The following is an 18,491-nucleotide window of genomic DNA, read 5'->3' on the forward strand; positions in this document are numbered from 1 at the left end:
AATATTGTACTAATAAAGATTTAAATATTTTTTATTATAATCCATTTTGAAATTTATTAGGGGATTTTTTTGCTCCATTTGCTTTTCTTTGTATATGGTCTATTGGTATGGGAGCTTTCCCCATGGGTAGTCTTCACCTAAATGGCGCCGGTTAATGTGTTAATATATGAGACTGTTTAGTTTGGGTCAGGAGAAGCACGGTCAGTCCATACATCACAGTCAGTTTTCTTGGACAGTGACACGTGGATGTCTGAATTTGGCTTAAGGATTATTTTCTTATTTTTTTTAACCCCTTTAATTAATAATTGTGCCGATTGCCATTTCTGTAAGAAAATTATGCCACAAAACTGTCCTAGTAGCACTAATATATTTACAGAATATCACTGTGTACCTTATACACATATATTCCAGTCTCACACATACACCCCATGTACAATAAATAGAATATGTTATATATTTTTGTACCCAATGATCATAAACAAAACATAAACATTATAAACCACCTATATACATTACACCTCATACACAATCTATATGAAAAGACACAAACTTTATACCCATCATACACTAATCTCTCTATGTAAACTGTGACACTGAGGGACCTGCCTCCCCTGTCCGAAATCTCACGCAGGTGCTGTCATTCCCGGCGGCGGTGACTGAAACCCCTCTGAGAAGACGACTGGTGCACTGGCGGCCACAGATGCTGTTAGCCGCATGCCCATCATGTTGGCACTTCTTTAGATCTTCATAGGAGACTGTTAATTTGACGATATGTGACTATACTAAAATATTGCAGTGTGTTACACAAATGATTGAGTGAATGCAGTTCATAGATCTCTAAGGGAAAAAATAATAGTTTAAATAAATATTTATTAAAAATAGGAAAAAAAAGACTAAATCAAACTCCTTCCACCAATCTGAAATGGTTCAGGTCTCCCCCAAAATGGAATAACAGCGATCCAAAATCTAAAACTTGTATGTGTCCCAAAATGATACCTACTACAGTCCCTCCCTGCAAAAGAATCAATCCCTCACACAGCTCCATCGATGGGAAAAAAAAGTTATGGGTCACAGAAAACGGCAACACAAACCAATAATAAAAGTTCCTAATTTGTAAAAACAGTAAAATATATAATAAACCAAACAAAAAATGTGGGGTTCCCATATTCTTATTGACCTGTAGAATCAATCAGGCAATTTTTATCGCACACTGTAAAAGAAAAACTAAAAAAAACACACAGTGCAACTGAAATCTTTTTCTCATAATTTCACCCCACTTAGATATTTTCCCGTTCTTCTGAGTAATTAAAACCTACAACTTGTCCAGAAAAGCAAACAATGTAGGGCTATGGTAACGGAAAGTAAAGGTTATGGCTCCTGGAGGTAAGAGAGCTGAGAAATATGTCATCCAGATATGAATTGGGTGAAAAGAAATAACAAAACCGATCATTTCATGATTTCAGCAGCCCAAGCTCTATTTATAAATCACATATAACAAACATTTTTGGTATATACTTTATTTATTATATAAAACAAGTAAACCCGACATTCTTAGAGAAACTAAAAACCACACATTTATAATATTTGTTAACAATTTACTGAACATTTATTAAAAAGGTATAAGGACTTAAACAGTAACGAAATACGAAGGGAAGGGAATGAGGAGCTCCCATCTATCATATTATTATTGCATATGGTCAAAAATAAAAAAGTGATGTTCTTGATGAGATGTTGCGATCAATTTTGTCTCATGTGTTTAAGGGCAAATCATGGCAATATCAAAAAATATTTGCATTTTTTTTATTTTTCACATTATACAGTACAATATAATATTTCTATTATTCTCCTCACCAACAAAAGTAATGAAAGTTTAGCTAGAGAACAAGTTTAGTGTGTGTGACTTTCCATATGTGCCATGGATACAGATATATACTGTACATATACACACACAGTATATCTACCTGAGTATCCCTGGTCTTCATGAGGGTCTTTCTTCTGGATCTTGACCGGTGGCTGTATTTCTTCCACCGCAGAATCCAGGTTTCTTTTTTTGGCTTGCCTCTTCTTCTTCACATCCTCCTTCATGTGATGACTCTGTGCATTGGTGGACTTCACGGAGCTTGATAATATTCTTCTCCGCTTGCTTCTTTGAGTCTTGATTGAAGTCTTCTCCTCATCGTCCGATGAGTCCAAGATAATAATAACCTCCTTATTATTTCTTTGAGTATTGATTGAAGTGTTCTCCTCATCGTCCGATGAGTCGAAGATAATAATGACCTCCTCATTACTTCTTTGAGTCTTGATTGAAGTGTTCTCCTCATCGTCCGATGAGTCCAATATAAAAATATCCTCCTCGTCCTCCATATAATCGCTCTGCCCTGGTCTAGCAGACATCATCTCCTTCTCCATCGCCAGTCTCCAACTGCCACAATCACCTTCCAACTGCCGTCAGAATATGAATATTATAATTACCCTGGCCACATGCATGGCACAGGTCACGTGACCAGTAACTGACCAATAGCATGTCACTATATGTGCTATATGTATATGCTTTAGATTGAACATAATGATAGCTTCACTCTTTTTCTGGACATATAAAACTTTGCTCATTTCTACTTAGATACAAACAACAACTTTTTGCAATGTTATTTATATAATGGAAAGTTTGTTTTTTAATGATGAGAAGAATATTGCAGAAGCTTATTTTATAGATTACACAAAAGGAAAATCATTTTGTTTAGTGCATTGTAAGAATAAAATCTGAATATACTTGAAAATAATACATGCAGTTTTTGGCGATTTGCCATAACCAGCAGACATGTTGTTTAAGGAAATGGTTCTATTAAAGAAGCACTCCTCCCAACAAAGTTTTTATCCTCTTAATATATTGCAGTCATGATATTATACAACACTGTGTACTTAGAATTGCTTATTTTGCCTTTCTACACAGCTAATTCTTCTCTTTTCCGTTAGGTCTATGACATCACATGCAAATCCAAAAGAGTGCATAAAAAACGCTGTTATTACTATTAGATTTCACGTCAAGATATAGTATGTGCAAACATTATTTTTCTTTCGACATCTCCTACAAAGAAAATAAGCTAAAATGCACAATTATATGGATTGCGATGGAATCCCTGGCAAAAATTATTGAATCACTACATAGACGTTCTTAGTCAACTCTGTGTATATTGCTCATGAGAAAAACTAAGTACACTCTCTTTGCGCTCTTTGGTTTCATGCAGGGGCGATTTTAGAAAAAGATTCAAATAAAAATTCTAAAATTACCCTTCTATTAGTTAACATCCACATTATACTTTCCCCCTCACACGCTGACCTGCTTAACATCTTCATTATTCAATTGGCAGCGATTGCGGAGCTGCTCCATCTTCTGATAGTGGCCGCGGCAGGGTACTGCACATCTGCCGTCTATTGATTTGAATAGGGGGCGAATATCCTAAAGATAGGTCATCAATGATAAAGCAGTGGACAACCTCTTTAATGCAAATACAACCTTAGTAGTGTGTAAGAGCCCTCAACATATGTGATAATAGCAAAACCTACAAAAGACAAAAAATTTATCTCATACCCTACCATCATTATATATAAATGTAAAGCAAAGTTGCATATTAAATATAGGGTACTTAGTGAACTATTTTTGATCAAAAAAAGGGTATACAAAAGGGTATACAAGCCGTCCCACCGCTTAATATGCAACTTTGCTTTACATTTATATATAATGATGGTAGGGTATGAGATATATTTTTTGTCTTTTGTAGGTTTTGCTTCTTTTTGCTAGTGTGAACATGCTCCTATTTCTTGCATGTGTACCATCTTAGACCTCAGTTCACATTGCTTGGTTTTTTGTCTTGTTTGCATTCTGTGCAAATTGGGGGTGTGACATCTCCTTTGTTGAGCTGATTAGTATATATGTAGCTTACCACGGGCCTAGGTGGTCTGAAGTTGGGACCCGGTCCTATTTGTCTACCCTTTTATATGCATTACTTCAACTTTGATATACAGTAAGGTTTTTAATATAGACAGTGTAGGTACCGTCCCAATTTAGGGTCACCTTGTCGCTGGTGGGACGGCTTGTATACTTTTTTTGATCAAAAATAGTTCACTAAGTACCCTATATTTAATATGCAACTTTGCTTTACATTTATATATAATGATGGTAGGGTATGAGATATATTTTTTGTCTTTTGTAGGTTTTGCTTCTTTTTGCTAGTGTGAACATGCTCCTATTTCTTGCATGTGTACCATCTTAGACCTCAGTTCACATTGCTTGGTTTTTTGTCTTGTTTGCATTCTGTGCAAATTGGGGGTGTGACATCCCTTTTGTTGAGCTGATTAGTATATATGTAGCTTACCACGGGCCTAGGTGGTCTGAAGTTGGGACCCGGTCCTATTTGTCTACCCTTTTATATGCATTACTTCAACTTTGATATACAGTAAGGTTTTTAATATAGACAGTGTAGGTACCGTCCCAATTTAGGGTCACCTTGTCGCTGGTGGGACGGCTTGTATACTTTTTTTGATCAAACATAGTTCACTAAGTACCGTATATTTAATATGCAACTTTGCTTTACATTTATATATAATGATGGTAGGGTATGAGATATATTTTTTGTCTTTTGTAGGTTTTGCTTCTTTTTGCTAGTGTGAACATGCTCCTTTTTCTTGCATGTGTACCATCTTAGACCTCAGTTCACATTGCTTGATATGTGATAATAGGTAAATAGATGGTAAATGGTGTTAACCAACAGTCTGTTTAATAACACTCTGCACTGACAGACTTTTTATGCTTTTTAAAATATAAAATTATAATATAAAATTGTTCAACAGTTATTTCTTTTTGGGGGAAAATGACTGATGTGCCCTGTGTTAATACACAGGCAGTGTGCATAGAAGACGTCATGGCTATTTGGCAAACAGTGGTCTAAAAATGATCACAAATTTGTTTTTTTGTTAAATGAAGAAGATACGGCTTTTGTAAAAGCCTTCCAAAAATAATCCTTTTTTGTGGGAGCTGCAACAGCTTTGCTGTTTGAAAAAAAATAGAAACAATGGCTTTTTTAACAAGCTATCCAAAATCACTATTTTGAGATCAGCAACAGCTTTGCTGTTTGGAAACAAAAGAGACAATGACTTTTTTTAACAAGCTATCTAAAGATTATCTGTATTTTGAGATCAGCAACTAGTTTGCAGTTTGTTAAATGAAGAAGCTATAGTTGTTGTTTTTTTTTAACAAGCCATGGAAAATTTTATGGGAGAAGCAACAGGTTTGTTGTCTTGAAAGTGAAGAAGCAGTAGCTTCTTAAATAGTCATTCAATTCCTCAGCCGGTGTTCCAGCGCATTAATGCAATATTTAGGGATCTGGTCTGGGGTGGAGGACAACCTAGGATTAAGCTGGAGACTCTGCAGAGGCCGAAAGAGGAGGGGGGTCTTGCCTTACCAAACCCGTGGATATATTTTTTGGCAGCAGAGTCCCAGCATATTAGAGGGTGGGCACAGAGGGCAGCGAAGGGGTGTATCCAGGCGGTTTTGGAATTTCATCTTAAAAAAAGTCCATCGATAGTGGGCCTAGAGTCGGGACTTTTTGGGAAGATGGGCAGGTCATACCCGACCTGTGGCCTAGTCCATAAACTGTGGACGAGGGTGAAGAAGATTAGAGGCATAGTGGGAATGTCTATGTATACTCCTATTTGGGATAATGAAAACTTAGGTGAATTTTATAAAATAGGAGAGCTGAGTGGATGCGTGGCAAGGGGTATACAATACATCTACCAACTGATGGATAATCAAAACCCTAGAGATGCTGAAAGAGGAATTTCACTTATTAGACGGACACAGGTTAATCATGCGTTTATTAAGCAAAGGAAAATGAGGAACCTATCTGTTCAAAAGGATATCGTTATTGACTATATTTGTATGAGGGGATGTACAACAGGCGTCATATCTAAGGTGTATGCTGATCTGCTTCATACCTTTCTATTGAACTATCCTGTTTTGGCGAGGGAAAGGTGGGAAGCAGATGTTGGTATCATTGAAGATGACAAATGGGAGTCCATATTGGAATATGTCCCCAAGTTGTCTCTAAATGAACCTGCCAGAATGTCCCAACTACTTCTTGTACATAGAGCATATAGATCGCCCGATTTTTTGTTCAGAATAGGGGTACGGGAGAATTCGGATTGCCCGAGATGTGGGTCAGAAGTTGCCGGTATACTACATGTTATGTGGAGTTGCCCAAAGCTTGCAAACTATTGGTCTGAAGTAGCTGCCCTAATTGAAGGACGTTAGCATTGCATAATTCCTAGAGATCCAGTGGTTTGCTTGCTGGGATATGTGGAGGAACTTGTGGGGAATGATGTCGCAAAACTGGGAATTGCCAGACTCTTATATGCAGCTAGAAAGGTAATAGCTAGGTATTGGGTGCGAACGGAGCCTCCCTCTAGACAAGAGTACATAAGGCAGGTGGATTATGTGGTACGGATGGAGGAGAAAATTTATTTAAAAAGGAAAAACGCCAAACTCAGTGACAACCTATGGGCACCATGGAAGGTGTGATTAATGCTTTTGGAAGGAAGAGTCCGGTGATTATGACGCGCCCCTGGGCCTGAGCTGAGTAGCGTTGCGCACGCAGGAGCCTACCCGGAGCCGGATCTGATAGGGGTAGTAGTCTCGTGGCGGTGACCCGGTCCGTGCCCAGGGAGTCAAGCTGAGTGGCGGTGTATTAGCAGCAGATGTAGGACGACTATGTAGCACCCTGAGGATTCGGCTGCTACAGGGGTATTACACCTCAAGCCAGAGGTGTGGTATTCCACTCCCGGGTAAGGATGGAGTGTGGAACTGAGCTCAGTAGGCTGCATGCACTACATACATCCCATTTCCGGGGGACAGATCGACGGTACTCCCACCAAAATACAGTCATATGAAAAAGTTTGGGCACCCCTATTAATCTTAAGCTTAATGTTTTATAAGAATTGGTGTTTTTGCAACAGCTATTTCAGTTTGATATATGTAATAACTGTTGGACACAGTAATGTTTCTGCCTTGAAATGAGGTTTATTGTGCTAACAGAAAATGTGCAATCTGCATTCAAACAAAATTTGACCTGTGCATAAGTATGGGCACCCTTATCATTTTCTTGTTTTAAATACTCCTGCCTAATTTTTACTGACTTACTAAAGCACTTTTTTTGGTTTTGTAACCTCATTGAGCTTTGAACTTTATAGCCAGGTGTATGCAATCATGAGAAAAGCTACTTAAAGTGGCCACTTGCAAGTTGTTCTCCTGTTTGAATCTCCTCTGAAGAGTGGCATCATGGGCTCCTCAAAACAACTGTCAAATGATCTGAAAACAAAGATTATTCAACATAGTTGTTCAGGGGAAGGATACAAAAAGCTGTCTCAGAGATTTAACCTGTCAGTTTCCACTGTGAGGAACATAGTAAGGAAATGGAAGAACATAGGGACAGTTCTTGTTAAGGCCAGAAGTGTCAGGACAAGAAAAACATCAGAAAGGCAGAGAAGAAGAATGGTGAGATCAGTCAAGGACAATCCTCAGACCACCTCCAGAGAGCTGCAGCATCAACTTGCTGCAGATGGTGTCACTGTGCATCGGTCAACTATACAACGCACTTTGCACAAGGAGAAGCTGTATGGGAGAGTGATGCGAAAGAAGCCGTTTCTGCAAGTACGCACAAACAGAGTCGGCTGAGGTATGCAAAAGCACATTTGAAGAAGCCTATTTCTTTTTGGAAGAAGGTCCTGTGGACTGATGAAACCAAGATTGAGTTGTTTGGTCATACAAAAAGGCGTTATGCATGGTGGCAAAAAAACACAGCATTCCAAGAAAAACACTTGCTACCCACAGTAAAATTTGGTGGAGGTTCCATCATGCTTTGGGGCTGTGTGGTCAATGCCGGCACTGGGAATCTTGTTAAAGTTGAGGGACGCATGGATTCCACTCAGTATCAGCAGATTCTTGGCAATAGTGTTCAAGAATCAGTGATAAAGTTGAAGTTACGCAGTGGATGGATCTTTCAGCAAGACAATGATCCAAAACACCGCTCCAAATCTACTCAGGCATTCATGCAGAGGAACAATTACAATGTTCTGGAATGGCCATCCCAGTCCCCAGACCTGAATATCATTGAACATCTGTGGGATCATTTGAAGAGGCTGTCCATGCTCGGCGACCATCAAACTTAACTGAACTGGAATTGTTTTGTAAAGAGGAATGGTCAAAAATACCTTCATCCAGGATCCAGGAACTCATTAAAAGCTACAGGAAGCGACTAGAGGCTGTTATTTTTGCAAAAGGAGGATCTACTAAATATTAATGTCACTTTTCTGGTGAGGTGCCCATACTTATGCACCTGTCAAATTTTGTTTGAATGCAGATTGCACATTTTCTGTTAGTACAATAAACCTCATTTCAAGGCAGAAACATTACTGTATCCAACAGTTATTACATATATCAAACTGAAATAGCTGTTGCAAAAACACCAATTTTTATAAAACATTAAGCTTAAGATTAATAGGGGTGCCCAAACTTTTTCATATGACTGTATGTGCAGGTACGATAGTGTCTGTCCCTGGCTGGAGTGGGAGGGGGTTGGAACATCCCAGTAGTGTAGGGGCAGATAGGGGGAGCAGTCTGGGTAGTGCTAGGAGCTCATTGGGTGCTGGTCACCTGAGCTCACACATAGAGGGAGTATATAAGGTGGGAACCATCTTAGATCAGGGTCAGTCAGTCTGTCAGTCTTTTGTCAGAGTAGAGTCAGAGGAAGAGAGCAGAGGAGTAGAGCAGCTCCAAGGCCCAAAGAGAGAGAGGAGAAAGAAGGACCCAGAGGGGGAGAAGAGAGAACTCCAAGAACCCAAGATTAGATCAGCGGGTGAAGAGTTGGCACAAGGGTACCGGATCCCAAGCTGGTGGAGGGCACTAATCCTCAGCCAGAGACCGGAGGTCGTGGGCAGGATCTGCCACGACCACCCACTAAATCCACCCGGAAGGCAGACCAGGAATAGGGTCAGGGAACCCAGAGACAAGGGTTTACCAACAAGAGGCCCGAGGGAGCTGGACTTAGGTGGATCCCTGGTGGGGAAGGCCAGAGAGAAGGAACGTCAGAAAGGGAGCTCAGGATCACGCTCCAGAATTACTTGGGAGTTGGCCGAGTCCAGGACCTGGTGGACGCAGCACGGCTCGGGCGGTCACTCAAGGCCGGAGTGACCAGAACAACAGCAGTAAGTAAAGACCCTGAACTGCACAGCCCGACTCTGAGTCTCATTACCATCCTCACTGCACCTCCACAACCACCATCCTCTACACCTGACCCCCTGAGGCTATACCCCTCCCGTTGGGGGTTATACTACCTGAGCTGCACACACACCACCAGCCTCAGCGGACCCTGCTGCAGCGGCGGCCGTAGTGACCGCAAATCAACGGGTGGCGTAGTCGACATAAAAGAACATCTAGTAACATCTAAAAGGACTGCCACACACTGAGCTTGACACCCTGGGCACGGACCGGGTCACCGCCACTCGGAGACTACAACCCCCATCTGATCCGGATCCGGGTATCCCCCAAACAACACTGGCCCAGGGGGCGCGTCGACTTTGGCGTAGTCGGCAGGATCACGTGCCCGCAACAACCGGGTACTGCGTGCCTGAAGAAAAGTTCACCGTTACCTTAAAAAGAAGTCTCCCGCCGGTTCCGGAGGGTCCCCGCCAACGGACCCCATCACAGGTCGTTTCCCGCCGGTTGTCCGCCATTTGCAGCTTTTTCCCGCCATCCATGGAGTTTCCCGCCACTGGGAGACGATTCCCGCCATTTCCAAAGATTTCCCGCCTTGGAAGAGCGGACGCCATTATGGGCGTGCCAGAGGGTGGCAAGAGGTCACCTCCCATCGTGGGCCAGGTCGAGGAATGGCGCCAAAAGCGGAAACCGCGCCCACCAACAGAGACTGTGATGCTGGAAGTGTCCATCAGCGTAAGAGAACTGCCCCTGGAACTGACAATCACAAAGTTGCCCCGGGACCACCCTAAATGTGGGCGGAGACAGAACGAGAGAGCAAAGATGGGTGTCGCCTGGAGCAGTCTGGAGAGAGCGCACCCGGAGACAAGAAGTCTGGAGAGGAGTCCAGAGAGAGCCTACCCGGAGATGGAGGGAGAGTCAGGCAGCACCGACCCAGTGGTCAGGAGCCTGCTACAAGCCACAACCCCACTAGGCTTAGTGGAGGTCCTGGCACAGCTCCCCCGAGACCGGGAGTGTGCACAGACTGCGCTGGAGAGCCTCGCACGGAGGATGGCCCGGGTACAGCGAGAGACGTTGGCGGAGTGGAGCCGAGAGATGGCCCAGCAGACCGAAACCCGACAGCGGAGCACGCCACCCGAGACGAGGAGACAGACCGCCTCTGAGGATGGTGCAGGAGGACTGAAGGCCGGAGACGGCGCCGAGAAGGGAGCTGAACGGACGGAGGCAGGTAAAGGGGACGTCTCTACCCCGAGCCGGGAAACCGCGTGCCTGCCCCAGCTCCCCGTCGCAGAGCCCGAAGTTCCCCCTGCCGTGCCCGTCGCTGCATCGTCACCGCCGCCGACTAGGCCTCAACCGGAAACCGCGGCCGCGACCCCTGTGACGTCACACGCCTCGACCTCGAGCGTGGCCAAGCAGGAAATACCACCGGCCTGGTCGCAAGGCCTAGTACACCCGGGCGCCGCAATTCCAACAGCGCCCCCTTCCTCCGCGGAGCCACCGGCCTGGTCGCAGGGCCGAGTAACCACGGGCGCCGCCGTTCTTACGGTGCCCTTTGCCTTTAAGGTGCCCCAGGCCTGGTCGCAGGGCCTGGTTAACCCGGGCGCCGCTACCATCAACGCGCCCTCAACATCTAAAGTACCGCACCTGGGTGAGGACCTGTTCGCCCAGCATACGTGCCCGGATGGGCAGCCCTTCATATGGCCCCAGGAGTATATTCAGCTGGAACTCCAAAAGGCAAGGCCCATGTGCGAGCCCCTGATTCCGGCTCCGAAGCCTGTAAAGAGGACCTCGCCCCCGCTGGAGGAGGCACAGTTTGAGTGGGACCCCACTGGAGAAGACCTCATGGGGTTCACTCAGGAGACTCGGGCGGCCGCAGCGGAGCGTGCAGAGTGCTGCCGGCAGCAGCTCGAGGTCTTCGAGAGGGAGCGGAGAGAGAGGCGGGTCCGGGAACAGCAGATGCAGATAAGAAGCGCGGAGCAGAAGAGCCGGACCAGGAGGAATCCCCGTGCAGCTCATGGTCCCCCTTCCACCGGGACTGTGATAAAATTCAACATGCAGCATGGGTGGGGCTTCATTAGAGACCATCATACCCCCGGCGACGTCTTTGTCACACGCAGAGACGTAGAAAGCCATCTGCCGGAGGGACACAGAGGTCGTGACCTGTACATAGGGGACGAGGTCACCTTCACCCGGCACAAATGTGCCAAAGGACCCTATGCCCTCCATGTGCATCGCCTGACGGAGGAGGAGCTGCGGTGTGAGGAGGAGCAGGAGGACCCGGACGGGTCTAAATCCAAAGAAGGAGCAGGAGGACGCCGTCGTTAAAGTACGGTAAAGAGACTGTAAATAGTTACCCATCGAGGTACAGTGAACTGTTGCTGCTTTAAATAAGTCCCCGTTGGGACAAGAGTGAACTGTTAACCCGTGTGTCCCTATTCCCATTACCTGGCCGAGGACTGAGAGCGGCCATACCTCCCCTTGTATATAGTTGCACTTCCTAAGGCGCCCCCTACCGGTTTTATAGGAAACCATTTTCTTTAAGAGACTGTCGCACTTTACCCGGTCACAAGTTGCACCGTGGCCGGAGGAGCAAGAGTGTTTACAAGACTGTTATTTATGAAAAGTTTTATATGGAAAAGTTTATGCTGATATATATATGATGTTTTATATGTTTATATGTTGATGTTTATGAAAAATAATTGTATGTTTTGGATGTTTTTATCTTTGACAGCCCGAGGACGTGCTGTGATTTACCAGGGGGGAATGTAGCACCCTGAGGATTCGGCTGCTACAGGGGTATTACACCTCAAGCCAGAGGTGTGGTATTCCACTCCCGGGTAAGGATGGAGTGTGGAACTGAGCTCAGTAGGCTGCATGCACTACATACATCCCATTTCCGGGGGACAGATCGACGGTACTCCCACCAAAATATGTGCAGGTACGATAGTGTCTGTCCCTGGCTGGAGTGGGAGGGGGTTGGAACATCCCAGTAGTGTAGGGGCAGATAGGGGGAGCAGTCTGGGTAGTGCTAGGAGCTCATTGGGTGCTGGTCACCTGAGCTCACACATAGAGGGAGTATATAAGGTGGGAACCATCTTAGATCAGGGTCAGTCAGTCTGTCAGTCTTTTGTCAGAGTAGAGTCAGAGGAAGAGAGCAGAGGAGTAGAGCAGCTCCAAGGCCCAAAGAGAGAGAGGAGAAAGAAGGACCCAGAGGGGGAGAAGAGAGAACTCCAAGAACCCAAGATTAGATCAGCGGGTGAAGAGTTGGCACAAGGGTACCGGATCCCAAGCTGGTGGAGGGCACTAATCCTCAGCCAGAGACCGGAGGTCGTGGGCAGGATCTGCCACGACCACCCACTAAATCCACCCGGAAGGCAGACCAGGAATAGGGTCAGGGAACCCAGAGACAAGGGTTTACCAACAAGAGGCCCGAGGGAGCCGGACTTAGGTGGATCCCTGGTGGGGAAGGCCAGAGAGAAGGAACGTCAGAAAGGGAGCTCAGGATCACGCTCCAGAATTACTTGGGAGTTGGCCGAGTCCAGGACCTGGTGGACGCAGCACGGCTCGGGCGGTCACTCAAGGCCGGAGTGACCAGAACAACAGCAGTAAGTAAAGACCCTGAACTGCACAGCCCGACTCTGAGTCTCATTACCATCCTCACTGCACCTCCACAACCACCATCCTCTACACCTGACCCCCTGAGGCTATACCCCTCCCGTTGGGGGTTATACTACCTGAGCTGCACACACACCACCAGCCTCAGCGGACCCTGCTGCAGCGGCGGCCGTAGTGACCGCAAATCAACGGGTGGCGTAGTCGACATAAAAGAACATCTAGTAACATCTAAAAGGACTGCCACACACTGAGCTTGACACCCTGGGCACGGACCGGGTCACCGCCACTCGGAGACTACAACCCCCATCTGATCTGGATCCGGGTATCCCCCAAACAACACTGGCCCAGGGGGCGCGTCAACTTCGCCACCCGTTGAATGCAGCTATGGAGCTGCCGCTGCAGGGCAGACCGCTGAGGCCGGTGGAAGGATGGTGCAGCGTGGATGGTATAACCCCCAACGGGAGGGGTATGGCCTCAGGGCAGCCGACGTGGATGATGGGGGTAGTAGGAACCACTCAGAGACGATGCGGTGTAGTTCAGGGTCTTTACTGGTGACAAAGATAGACCCTCCCGGAGTACTGGCTAGCGGTCGGGGCCTGGTCAGTCCTTGAGCAGATGGGATCCCCCTTGGCCAGGCGGAGTTGTAGGCCTCCCCAACTAATTGTACTCTTCTGGCTTCCTTGCTAGAGGCGGGTAAAGGTAGCCCACGTCCCTGAGTGTACCGTGTGGTGCTCACCCGTATGGCCGGTGACTCGGGACCTTCTAGTGGCTTCCGCTCCACGACGGCGGTGCTGGTCCCACGCGTGTGACCGTGCCTTCTGGTTTCTTGGCCAGAGGACCTGAAATCCCCTGCCGGGCGGTTTCTGCTGCTGGGTCAGGGTTAATCCCCACAGCCTCGGACTCCGGGTCCGGTGGTAACTCTTCAATCAGGGCGAGCTCTTCAGCTGCCAGCCCCTGATTCCTTTTAGCACTGCTCCCACTGAGCTCCTGATCTTTCTTTCCTAAGCTGCTCCTCTTCTTCTCCCTAACCCTGCCTCAGCCCCAGTTTTATATAGGGGAAGTCCTTCCCCTCCCAGGACCGGGCAGGAGGTGTGGCAAGAATAGGATTCCTGACCAAGAGACCTCCCACCTGCTCTCAGACATAACATTGCTATTACTGTGGAGACCAGACCCCTGGGGTGCCACATTCCCCCCTAGTGAAAGTTAGTACTCCGGGACTAAACATACTTTTGTAAACATAACAAGGTGCAAACAATAACATTCTAATAGAGACAACACATAAGGTGGTCACGGCGTGTCCGCAACCGGGTGTAACTTTTGAGGAAAACAAGGGTGTCCATTTCACCAACACAGGGAGACGTAACCAGGTAGGGGTCTGTCCTGCCCCGAGTCCTTAACAGTCTTTCAGTCCGTCCTGGGTTACGCTCCAACTATATACACACAGGATTCCCGGTAAATCCACCAAAGACTCCTATAAATAACTAGAAACACATAATTATACACAAGCAACAATAAACAGGTATACATTAATAAAATAGCTTGAACATTTTAGATCCTCCACCGTATGGGCAGCTGGCCTCTAGTGACCCTAGCGGACCTACGGAGCTGGTTGATTGGTCCTGAGCTACAGGGTATAGGGGCTGTCAAGGGTAAACTGGGCAGCCGTCTACGGACTCTTTGGCTCACTAGGGGTATGGCAGCCTCACTATAAGCAGAGGGTTGATTTTCCTGGTCTGCTTGTGTGGGGCCTTCTGCCTCCTGGACCGGCTGTTCTTCCAGTTCTACCTGTGTCTCCGTAGGCACTTGGGATGCTGGTTGGAGGAACGTGAGGACGGGTACCACAACAGCACCATTGACTTGAGTCCAAGACCGAGGGAAGTCTCCGAGCACAGTACTAACCATATCTTCCCTTTCCTCTACGGGTCGAGGGTCCTCTTGTTCCTCTTCAGGGTTCCGTAGCTGTTCGGGACACTTCTTTAGGTGATCCCGGGATACAATGGCTGTGGTTTCCCCTCCGTCTTTACTGATTGTACAGATCTTCGGGTTGTCGTGGCTTGAGGGCAGTACGGTGTACGGGTCCTTCTCCCATTGGTCGTCCAACTTGTGGAGCCGTCTTTTCCTCTTCAAGACCTGCTCTCCGGGCACCAGGGGAACAGCGGGAGCATACTGGTTGTAAGTTTTCTCTTGTCTTTCCCTAGCTTGACAGAGACTACGCTCCACGCTCTCCTGTACTTTTCGGTATTGCTGCTGCCTCTCTGTGTCCCAGTTGGCTTCTGGTGAAGTGTCCTCGGGTGTCAGGACTCCCATCTCCAGATCAACAGGAAGCTTACCAGGTCTTGCCCTCATTAGGTAAGCCGGGGTACAGTTGGTGGAACCTACAGGGATGTGGTTGTATAGGTCCACCAGGTCGGGCAGCTTCTCAGGCCACAGACTGCGTTCCTCCAGGGGCAATGTTTTCAGGAGATCTATCACCACCTGGTTCATTTTCTCACAAAGTCCATTAGTTTGCGGGTGATAGGGTGTTGTTCTTATCTTCCGGCATCCATACAGGGTGCAGAACTCCTGGAAGACCTCCGCTTCAAAGGCAGGCCCCTGGTCCGTCAGCACCTGCTCCGGGTATCCATGCGGACGGCAGAAGTGCTGCTGGAAGGCTCTAGCTGCTGTGTGAGCCGTTAAGTCCTTGACGGGGACGACAACCAAGAACCGGGAGTAGTGATCCACGATGGTTAACTCGTAGACGTAGCCACTTCTGCTTGGGGTCAGTTTTACATGATCCAAGGCTACCAGTTCCAACGGCTGTCTGGTGATGATGGACCGCAGGGGAGTCTTCTGCCTGGCACGGTCCCTCCTTCTTAAGTTGCATGGGCCACAGTCTCTGCACCACCTCTCGATGGTTCCTCTCATGCCTACCCAATGGAACCGCCCGCGCAGCAGGAACTCCAGCTTCTTCCATCCGAAATGCCCAGCTCCGTCGTGGTATGCCTCCATCACCATAGCTGCGTCTCTTCTTGGCACCACTACTTGCCAGATTAGTTCATGCGTCCGGGAGTTAACCATTCTGCGGCACAACTTTCCCTTGTAAAGGAACAGTCGACTCTTCTCAGCCCACAGTTGCTTGGCTTCCTCCGGAGCGTCTGGGTCAAGGCGTGCATCTGGCCGAGTCAGCATCTCCTTTACCAGACGGACGGCAGGGTCACTGTCTTGCGTCTCCACCCAGTTGTAATGAGGTAAGGGGTTGAACGTAGCGGTTTGCTTACTTCTTACACGGTGGGAATACTGGATAGTCCCATGACGGTGGAACGCGGGGAGCTCAACTTCTTCCAGTTCCTCTGAATCTTCCCCTACGTCCGGTAGGTTTGGCATCCTGGACAGGGCGTCTGCGTTGGTATTGGAGCGTCCTGCCCGGTATTTGATTGCAAACTCATAGTTGGACAAGCGGGCCATCCATCTCTGCTCTAGGGCACCGAGTCTTGCAGTGTCCAGGTGTGTCAACGGGTTGTTATCCGTGTACACGGTGAACTGGGAAGAAGCGAGGTAGTGCTTAAAGCGTTCGGTGACTGCCCACACCACTGCCAGGAACTCTAGCTTAAATGAGCTGTAATTCTCAGGGTTTCTTTCGGTGGGTCGCAGTTTTCGGCTGGCGTAAGCAATTACCCGTTCTTTCCCCTGCTGGATCTGGGATAGTACGGCTCCTAGCCCGATGTTACTGGCGTCGGTGTAGAGGATAAAGGGCTGGCTATAATCAGGGTACACCAGGATTTCATCCCCCGTGAGGGCCATCTTCAGCTGGCGGAAGGACTCTTCTTCCAACTTCTCCCATCTGAAGGGCGGCTTCTGGTTCTTGGCCTTCCTGGACTGGCCTATCAGGAGGTCCTGCATAGGAGCTGCCTTTTTGGTGAAACCGGGAATGAACCTTCGGTAGTAGCCTACCAACCCGAGGAACTGCCTCACTTCCTTTACGCTGGAGGGGCTTGGCCATTCCTTAATTGCGGTGATCTTATCAGGGTCAGGAGCCACTCCGTCAGCACTCACCACGTGTCCCAGGTACTGCACCTTTGGCTTCAGGAGGTGACACTTGGAAGGTTTCACCTTTAGGCCGTAACTTGCCAGAGCTTCAAACACTTCCGCCAGGTGCTTCAGGTGGTCCTCGTAGGTCTTGGAGTAGACGATGACATCCTCCAGGTATAACAGGACCGTCTCAAAGTTCCGGTGTCCCAGACAGCACTCCATCAATCGCTGGAAGGTTCCTGGTGCGTTGCAGAGTCCAAACGGCATGCAGGTAAACTCGCTAAGTCCCATCGGGGTGGTGAATGCGGTCTTCTCCCGATCCGCCTCTGCTACAGGAACCTGCCAGTACCCGCTAGTGAGATCCAAGGTGGAGAAGAAGTTAGCAGATTTTAAAGCAGCCAAAGACTCCTCTATTCTTGGTAAGGGGTACGCATCTTTGTGTGTGATACGGTTAATTTTCCGGTAATCTACACACATTCTCATGGTGTTGTCTTTCTTTTTGACCAAGACTAGTGGAGCTGCCCAGGGGCTACAGCTATCCCTGATTACCCCAGCCTCCTTCATGTCTCTAAGCATCCCCTTGGCGTGTTGGTAGTGTGCAGGGGGTACGGGCCGATACCTCTCTTTTATGGGAGGATGGTCTCCCGTGGGGATGTGGTGTTCTACCCCCTTGACTCGCCCGAAGTCTAACGGGTGTTTACTAAACACTCTCTCGTACTCTTGAACCACCCGGTAGACTCCCTGTTTCTGGTGGGAGGGAGTGGAGTCAGTACCCAAATGTAGTTGCTGACACCAATCCTCCATTATTTTCTCAGAGCCGTTACCTTCCTCCGGATGAGATGGAGGCAAGGGTTCCACAGACTGTATAGAATTTTGGTTGATAGTATATAATTTGGCTAGCGTAGCATACCGGGGCAGGTATACTTCCCTTTTCCCAATATTTATTATGCAAACGGGTACCCTCCCATGGCGTACATCAACTACCCCCCGGGCTGTCAAAATGGTGGGCCTACTGTCTGAGTAGACTGGCTCTACCATGGCCTGGTAATCTCTACCTCTCAGACCAATAGCTGCCCGGCACCAAATCATCATTTCACTTTTCGGGGGTATGGCAATAGGGAAAGGGTCACACATTCTTACGCTACCAATCTCACCGCCGGAGAGTTCCACTTGTTGCCGTCGCATCAGTGCCCGGATCTCTTTCTGGAGCACTCGCTGCTGGCCAGAGCTGGCGTTCTTGGCAACCTGCTGTAAAATGAAAATCACCTCTGCAAGACAATTTTCAATCACATTAGTTCCTAGAGTTATCTTTGGGTGACTCTCACGCTTGTCAATGTCCACAATGATCAGTCCCTGTGCTGCCAGTTCGACTCTACCGATTTTAATGGTCATCTCTTTAAATCCGATCTGCGGCACGGGTTGACCATTGCTGGCAATAATACTCAAGTCGTCGTCAGGGTAGCGGGTTATATCCGAGTCATTCCAGTACTGCTTGAAGAGCACGTACGGGATGGTGGTGACCTGTGACCCGGTGTCCAGTAGGGCACTCATAGGAATGCCATCCAGTACCACAGGCAAGACTGGACGTCCTCCCACATATTTG

Source organism: Phyllobates terribilis, unplaced genomic scaffold (assembly GCF_046119375.1).
Source record: "Phyllobates terribilis strain yellow unplaced genomic scaffold, ASM4611937v1 Scaffold_11__3_contigs__length_659146591, whole genome shotgun sequence".
NCBI classification, from domain to species: Eukaryota; Metazoa; Chordata; class Amphibia; order Anura; family Dendrobatidae; genus Phyllobates; species Phyllobates terribilis.